At 39.1% G+C, this 9,001-nt stretch overlaps 1 protein-coding gene across 10 annotated transcripts in view; it reads left to right on the top strand.

The window, feature by feature from the left end:
- Window positions 1-270: 270 nt before the first annotated feature.
- nrxn3a (neurexin 3a) overlaps window positions 271-9,001 on the top strand; it is a 119,963-nt gene continuing 111,232 nt past the window's right edge. For 5 of the 10 annotated variants that reach the window (XM_081603376.1, XM_017302422.2, XM_008400154.3 and 2 more), the window contains exon 1: window positions 275-526. The gene's annotated coding sequence lies outside the window, so the exon portion shown is untranslated. Of the gene's footprint in view, window positions 527-9,001 lie in introns of all 10 variants that reach the window. The other 5 variants (XR_014085883.1, XR_014085882.1, XR_532656.3 and 2 more) reach the window with 3 other exon arrangements.

The following is a 9,001-nucleotide window of genomic DNA, read 5'->3' as shown; positions in this document are numbered from 1 at the left end:
AATTTTTCCTCCATTGGCTCCATGTTATTACATTAATTTATTCGTCTTACATTATCAATCCTATATTGTTCCACATGTTCCCATTCGAGCATTGTGCACTGCAGGTTTTCTCCAGCAGCATTTTTTCCCCCTAAAAACAAACTGAAACTAAATGAATCCACAGCATCCAGACGCGCCTTCGTGTCTGTGCGCACTCTCCATGTGCCTTTAAAGGGCGCGCGCTGGCGCTGAGTGGAGGGCGGACCCTGTTTGGCGCGCGCGTGCGTGTCAGCGTGAGCGCGCCTCTTGCCCGCAGCCGCCGCGAGTGGCACAGAGCAAACAGCGGCTTTTGTGCGCATGATGCACCGTGTTGGACGCACCTGCGAGGAGCGATAAAGGCAGCCCGGAGACGGCGCTGCTTCTTGCTGGATCCTGGATATTTTTGTAAAAGCAAGCAAAAAAAAAAAAAAAAAGGGGGAAAAAGTGGGTCCGTGTACACTGGCAGCTGGATTTTAGCAGGTGGATACTTTTGGTCTGCTGATCTGAGGTCAGTAACGCCGTCTGTGTAAGTTCAACCTGTTCATGTTAGTGTCCACCTTCAGAATGAGAGTTAGAGGAGCAGGAGCAGGAGGGGAGAGGAGGCAGGGAAGGCTCGAGTTTCAGCTCCTCGTGGACAGGTATCACAGGACTTTTACAAGAGTTTTTTTTTTTCTTTTTTCCCCTTTTTTCCGGTTTTTGCGCACGGACTCGGCGGATGTCTGTGGGTCTCCTTGAAGGAATCGCGACATTTCTGGGGGTTCAAACAGAACATTTCTGCCATGTTGGCCACTAATGTCACTTTGACAGGCAAGAGTAGAATTACAGACCTCTGCGTTGCCCGTGTGGTTACGATATAAAATATACATTTTATTGTTTTCATCATTAACATACCTCAAACACGGCAAGCCTTAAAATGGGCCCTGTGGTTGTAAACATAGGTTTGGAGCCAGACTGGAGTAAAACCTGAAAAGATAAAAGGAGGATTCCCTTCACCCTGTTTTAGGCTGATGAATTATAAATCATATGCGCGCTAAGTGTCCAGTTTCCATGCACGCATCGTTTTCACGCATTGTCCTCGGATGCAGTCGCGTGTTGAAATGTCACGCACGCTCCCCGTGGGCTCTTTAAATATTGATGCACATTTTCTTGTAATTCGAGTAGCTTTTCTTTTTTTTTTGGTGCATGACCTTGCGTTTGCGCGGAGATGGACAGCAGTGACCGTTGCATTCCTCCATCGCCCTCCTGTTGGGGGTGGGGGGGGGTAAAAAAAGAGAGAGAAAAAACACGCAGCTGACGTTTTCTTTCTCACATCCAGCAGATCAAATTAACACAATCACAATTTGAAGATGTAATTTAGACACCTGATGTTTTACGACTAACCTGAATGTAAAAAAACATCCCAAATTTGCTCCTCTCAGATTCAGAATTGTCGAACAAAATTGGAGCAATCCTCTTCGCTACCCGACGCAAAACCAGGGGCATCATTTTAAGGGATATTTTTATTCTGATGAATCCGGATCATTTGGGCTCCCCGGCGGATCAAATGGCATCTGCAGAAGGGGTTCGCTGAAATGCTTTTCCCTGAAACACATTTCATGCTGCACCTTCTTAAGCTGACAGCTTCCCGTTTTACTTCTATTCATCTTGAATGAACGTTTTAGCTCAAGTCCTGCAGCTTTCATCTGTGTCACCTCCACTGCGACGGATTGGGGCGAGATGTCCCATTTGTAGGGAGAGTGTTTGGCGTTTTGGTTATTATTTTTTATTGCAGCTAAATGCGAGGCCCTGCCTTCAATGCGCCCCATGAACGAAACAAGGAATAATAATAATAATAAAAGTAATAATAATAATAAAAAACAGGCTTGAATTTTCTGTCTGCATCCCTAAAATCGTCTCCAGGCCGAACGTTTTCACGTTCAGATTTACCAAAAAAAAAAAAAAAGCGGATTTTCTTTTTCTCTTCATAGCTGCAGAGAGTTAATAGGATTAAAAAACGATTCCTTTGCGTTTATGTATGCATAGATGGATGTTTGCAGAGGGAATTCCTAATCGGGATTTTTTTTTCTTCCCTCTTTCCAAACCGCCTACAGAATGGGCGTGACCCGTGTGCCAGAATCTATTTATTTATTTGTTTATTTTTCTAAAGGCCTGAAGACGTTCCTTCACCTGATGGAGACTGGGACGTTTTTACATACATGAATCAATTTTGAAATGATCGTATTCCTTCCCCCAAAAAAAAATGAAATAAAATAAAACACAAAAATCCGATTTAAAGATATCAGATTTTTATCAAATAAATTAGCAAGAAAAGATTTCTGCTTCTCCCTTTTAACTCTGCTTGTCTTAAAATTAAGGTCAGGTGGAGTAGCAGGATGGGCGTTTTTTTGTGTTGTTTTTTTTTCCCTTTTATTTTTGATAATTTAGGCTTTTCAGATTGTATTTCCCATGCTTGACAGCTGATTAACGGCTCTAACAAATCAGCCGCAAAAAGCCAAGGGCTCTCAAGGTAACACTAATTCCTCTGGGCGGGGACACACTGATACTACGCAGGATTTTTGGAGAATGCTCTTTTCTTTCTTCCCCGTGTCTCAGATTTGAGTGTGGGAAAGTGCGCGGCCCTGCGGTGCATTAAATGTTCCCCACTCTGGATTTATCTTAATAAAATTAAACAGAACCTGTTCTTCTCCATTTACTCCATTTGGTCTGACTGTATGTGCATTTTTTTATTATTGTTATTTTAATTATTTGCAATAATTGAAATTGTGAGAAAGTCCATGTGGTGCTGCATAAACCGCTGCTGTAGCTGCTGTAGCTGGTGGGAGGTTGTTGAGCAGAAACGTGGATTTGTGCGTGGATTTAACTCGTGCGTGTGCAAAATTGTTTTTGCGCGCCTACAGTCGTTCGTAGAAGAGTTCGGTCATTGTTGTGGTGGGGGCAATTATCCATGTAGGCCGTGCACGTGCAGATGTTGTAAACGCATGCTCGTGCGCGTGGGTTCGAGGTGTCTGTGATGATGTAATGCCATGAAGGGTGCTGCAGCCCGGAGAAGGTGTGTCCTGCCTGCCGAGGAGCTGGGGAACAGCACGGTGCCCACGCTGCATCGCAATCATACACACGCGCGCACACTTACACACGTCCACGCACTCCCTCCCCCTCCACATTTGCATGTCTGTAATTAGGACCGTTTTAGTTTTGTTCTTTCTTTAAACGAACAGCTGATTTTTTTTTCACCCACCATTACAGGAAACTACACAAATGACGCATTAAAACGCAAATTATATAATTTGCAATTTTGTAGGATGCATTTAATCAGTATTCGATTTTGCGTCCAGACTGATATTTTATTTTTGGGAGGGAGATTTTTTTTTGGGGGGGCGGGGGGGTTAGTAAAATTTGATTTTTTTAATTCTTATGTAATTATTCTATCAAATTATATCCATCCCAGCATTTTACTGGACTTTTAGCAAATTATATTTTTAGGGGAATGTGACCATTATAATCCTCTAGATATAAACTTTCACCAAAACAGACCCCCAGCCTTGTAAAGCCCCCATTCGACAGATGCTTCTTTAAAAAATAAAAGTGAATGTGATACAATCATTCTGCTAAGCTGAAAACAAAACAAACAAACAAAAGAAAAACAATCAATATTTAATTAGAATAAACCTGTCCAAATATAAAATGATTAAATACAATCATGTCCTGGTTAAAATGAGAGCTGTGAAAAAAAAACAAAAAAACACTAAAACATAACATACACATAAGAATTACACATTATTTAACAAAGAGGCGAATGAAAAACCAACAAAAATAAATAAATAAATGTATGCAATGTCATGTTCTTGGTCCAGTGAGAAGATTAGTTCCTTTAGAACTTTAGATGAGCACAGACATAGTAATACAAAACCAAATAACAAAAAAAAAATGTTTTAAAAATCGGATTTTGGAAGATAAAGATAAAAATGAAAGTGAATCTTATCTATGTTCATTTTGTTTTGAAAATAAGAGCAATAATTTCTCGAGATGCACTGGTCATATCTTGCTGATATCGACTTCTGTTTTAAATCACATCTGCCAATTCCAATTTTGACTGGTTCAGATATTTTTTCTAACACAACAAAAAACACAATTAAAGAGCAAAATCTGCTAGTTTGAAGTCCAAGAGAAAATAAAGTTACACCAATGTTACCCCAAAATATATGAATTGAACCATATGGCCTTTACCTTTATTTGATTTGTATTAAACTTAGAAAGTGGGTTCAACTCTCTGCTTTGAGTTTTGTTTATGCACTGAAATGTTTTACTAATGGAGCAGATATTTTAGCAGATGTCAAACCCAATGAAAATAATATTTGAACAAGCTCTCAAACCATACACAAAATTAATGTCAAATTATATAATATATATATATATATATATATATATATATATATATATATATATATATATATATATATTTCTCTAAACCTATGAGAAAATAATTCAATTAGCAGGCCTTTTAACAGAGTCTGATTTTTTTTCAGGAATGTGGAATTAGTTGTAGAGATTTTTTAGATTTTTTTTTTATTTCTTTAATTTTGAGCATTTTTTGCCCTGGTGGACTATGACACATACCAGATAAAAAAAAATCTACTGCAGGTTCTTTGAAAGCAGTATAGAAATTTTGTGTCCAACAGAAAATGAATTCAATTCAAAATGATCCATGAAAGCATGTGCTCCTAGCCATGATCTAATGTTTACTAAACGCCAATCATCAAAACAAATGTCATTGCCTGATTGGTTGAATGACTGAAAATAGTGGAGTTTTTCATTTATTCGTTGAACAAGAGAAAAGAAAAATCTGATTTGTCATGAACACAAACCAATAACTCCAATCTCTACAACATTTTGTTTAACGTTTTCTTTTGTTGTTTTGTGCCCATTTTTATTTCTAATAAACCACTATAATGCTTGAACATAAAAGTATCGAAATAGAATTAAAACGGTTATCTGACTTTACACAAGTTCAAATTTGTTAAGAAAATTCAGATAAGAGCTCCGATTTAAATCAAATGAAAAAAATCCAAAAATGCAAACGACTGGGTATAAATATAAGCAGATATTAGGTATCATACTCTTGCATTTTGTTGTGTTCTTGTTAGATGTTCTGCTTGGAAAAACGCCTCACTCCTCCTCACTCTGAGAAGATTGTTCCAACCCCCTTGAACCCTATGTTAGTTAGGCACATTAACATTATATTAACTTCTGGTGAGATTGACTTTAATCTTAATTCAGAAACTTTGCTGGCAAGATGCATTAATTTGTGTTTACTCACATCCAACGTTCTTCTTCTAAATAGATTATTGGCTGCAGTTTGAGGCTCAAAACTTGTACATTCAAGTTTGGGAGTGTATGGGGTGAGGTGAGTTGTATGAGTAATGTATGAGAACCTCTAATGTCTAAATATGCACTCTGAAGTGTACAGTCAGACCAAGCCCACTCCCCTCCCCAGCTCCCACCACTTACCCAATGTAAATCCTACAATTTAAAGAGTTTCATACATTCAGGTTTTTTATTTGTGTTATTAGTTTTCATGATTTATTTGGGGATAAACAGTTAGAAATCTCAGACACCAAGAAAAAGCAACATTTTGCAGATTTCATCTTTTACATTTGATGCATGTTTTTTCTACAGAAAAAAATTCAAAGGCTTATTTCAGATTTCGTTCCATCTTCTCACGCAGAGGATCAACATGTAGGTTTTCTACTGGACTAAATGATCCAGTGCATCACTGTGGAGGATGGTAAAAATGCAGGCCACCTCCTCGAGAACAAACAGACAGATGTGAGCCTAAAATGGAGGCTGGATGCTGAAGGTGTGTGTCTGAGGTGTGAGGAAGAGTGGGAGTGGATGAGGTGGAGCATCCCTCCCTTTCTGTTTTGTCTCTCCTCGTCCTCCCCCTCCTCATGCCCTGCCCAGATGATGGTGCAGAAAATCGACTCCACGGCAGTGAGATTTGAGCTCCTCGCGCCTCGTCAGTGTGAGATGACAAACTGCTGCGTGTTCTCTCCAAGATCTTATCACTGTGGAGGACATTTTGTCACCGCTGCAGTGTTTGATCACGGCCGTAAAATACCACCAAGTGGCTCCTATTAAAGCACAAGAGGCCTGCCGGTGCTTTTATTTGCAATTCACACACACACGCACACGCACAAATATGTACACACACACGCACGCACACACACCCGTCAGGCGGTTAATAGGATCCAGAGTGCTGCAGCCTTTTGTCACTGAGTGGATGTGGACTCGTCCCTGCGGGCCTCGTCAAAAGAAGCCTTTCAGAGAGAACAATGATCCATGCCGTTTAGCCTTTTAACCCCTGACGCTCGCCGGACTGCAACAGGACACAATGAGACCATCTGAAAATGATGTCTGCTTTGGTAAACATGAGTTTACACTGCATGTGCATGAGTGCATAGAGTGTGTGTGTGTGTGTGTGTGTGTGTGTGTCTGCGGGGTGATCTGCTGCAACAGACAGTTGGGTCTTGCAAATGTTTGTATTTTGAACTACAAAAGATAATAAGAAAATAATAATTACAATCTCACAATTGCTATGGCTTTATATTAAACAAAGCTGATCTTAATTTTGGAGACAAAACCATAAAAATAGTCACATTTGATTGTCATTTAGGATTAAACAATATTGCATAATACAAAAATAAGTGGGTGACAATCTTTTTTTCAAATCTGACTGAAAATCTTGATAGATATAGTTTAAGAAAGCTTCCCTTTTAAAAGTAAAGCTTGAAAAGTGAAATTATTTCTTTTGGTTTTAAAGATTTGAAATTAAATCCACCATTTATATCAGCCATGTCCCTTTTAATGAACTCCTTTGAGTTTAATAAAATTAGATAATTAACTATCAGGGGCCAAAGAAATGTGAAAATAAATAAATAAATTAATAAATAAATAAACAACTGCATATCTCAAAATGCGAAATGGCAGATCAGAACCCAAAGGAAACCATTCATCCATCCATTTTCTTTACACCCTTGACCCTTAGTGGGGTCGGGAGGGTTGCTGGTGCCCATCTCCAGCTGACGTTCCGGGCGAGAGGCGGGGGTCACCCTGGACAGGTCACCAGTCTGTTGCAGCCCAGAGGAAACCAGAAATCAGTATTGCCCTGGAAAAACTTGATTGCAAATCAAGAAAAAAGTGTTTCTGCGCCATTTTCTCTGGGATTTTATATTTTAATTTTCCCTCCCTGCCCTTTTCAGAAATAATCTGCAACTTCCAAATGTTTTGAGCCTCAGCAATTTTTTTTTGACATCTGAGTTTTTTGATTAAGCTAAAATTTGATTCTGTGTCAAATTAAATTGTTCAAAGGAATTTCTATCGTCAACAGAGTCCACACCTCCAGCAAGCAATCGTTTCTAATAGCCGAGGGTCCAGATCCTCTGCATAAAGGAAATCATAGAACAAAGGGGCTGCATAGATTCAGAACTAATTGGGAGAAGAGAAAATCCCTCTGAGTGTTGGATTAATGTTCCAGTAATAAAAGCACACCTACAAATTTCAGTTTGGTTAAAGTCTAAAAGGAACGTTTAACAAAACGCATTAGGACTTTTTGAAATATAGCGGAAGTTCAGCAAGAGGGCACAGTTTCAGACATAAAAGATAAAAAAAGATCTCTATTCATAATATTTTTGTCAAAATATTAGATAATCCAGAAAAGTATTAAAACAATGGCCAATAAAAGGTAGTTGAAAAAGGCAACTTAAAAAAGTTTTTAGCTGAAAACTGAAAACTATCCCAGAAACGAAACACGTCCCTGTGGTGAACCTGACCCCCATCCTCTGTAGTTAATGAACACAATCTGATGAGACCTAAACGTCCTCAGGTGTTGGATTCACCTTTTGCTCCAACAGGAACAATCCAACACCCAAATATCGTCTGAATGCAGTGGCACTAAAACCTGACGAGGTGAGAGTGTGTCGGACAGGTTTTACCTGTCACAGCTGTCTGGGTTAGTTTTAACTCTCAAAGATGAAACTTTTCACTGTTTTAAAGCTTTACTATAAAGCTTTCTCAGACCAGGGTTTAGTGTTAAATGCACACTAAAATAAAAATAAAAAAAAAGTTCAACAACAGGCAGTTGTTGGTTATGTAAAGACAGTTTTAACAACAATCTTGGACATTTTATTTTTCAGTTGAAAACCAATGAAACATCCATGTATTATTCCTGATTTAAGGTGGCAATATGAGAAGATATTAAATTGTGGTTTGGAGGTTAGAGTTTGAAATCCTGTGGCCCTCAGCTGAGCTTTCTTCTGCCTGAAAGGAATTAACCTGAAGAAGTCATAAATTACTCAACAGATTGATAAATATCTACAGACGCAAGAGTCAGAAATGTTTTTATTTATTTTTTTATTTATTTTTTATTGAATTAAAAGCCACAATCCATGTCTAGGCTGCACCAACAATGTCCTGGGTTTGAATTCTGGGTCTTAATTCTCTGGGTTCCTCCCACAGGCCACAAATATGACTGATCGTTGGGCCTATCAAAACCATCATTAGGTATGAATATGTGTGTGTGCACATTGTTGTTTGCTCTAGTATGTTTCCATAGCAACCTGTCCAGGTTTTACTCAAGCTCTTGCCCAATGACTGCTGGTGATAAGCATTTTTCCCCTGTGAATGCATAGAGACAAAAATGAACGTCTCTGACCGCCTGCTGAGAAGTTTTGGGTTGCTCTGTTCAGCAATGTGCTCTGTGGATAAAACTGAGAAACTCTCAGGGTAATCTGTGTTGGAGTGAAATCCTGTTCACCAACTTGAACCTGTGTAACATGGCCATTACAGCCGTCTGCTGTCTGAGCAGTACAGGTTGTTACAAAGACAAATTAAAAAGAAAGCAGTCTTGCACTGCTGTGCTCAGTGACCAGCAGTAACTGCTCACCTGCACATGGTGTTTCTCAGGTAAATGTCAGTAATGACTCTCTGA

The sequence above is a fragment of the Poecilia reticulata genome, chromosome 22 (genome assembly GCF_904066995.2).
Source record: "Poecilia reticulata chromosome 22, P_reticulata-male-v2, whole genome shotgun sequence".
Lineage (NCBI taxonomy): Eukaryota > Metazoa > Chordata > Actinopteri > Cyprinodontiformes > Poeciliidae > Poecilia > Poecilia reticulata.
The sequence above is the reverse complement of the archived record's forward strand: the minus strand, read 5'-3'. Positions and strand labels throughout refer to the sequence as shown.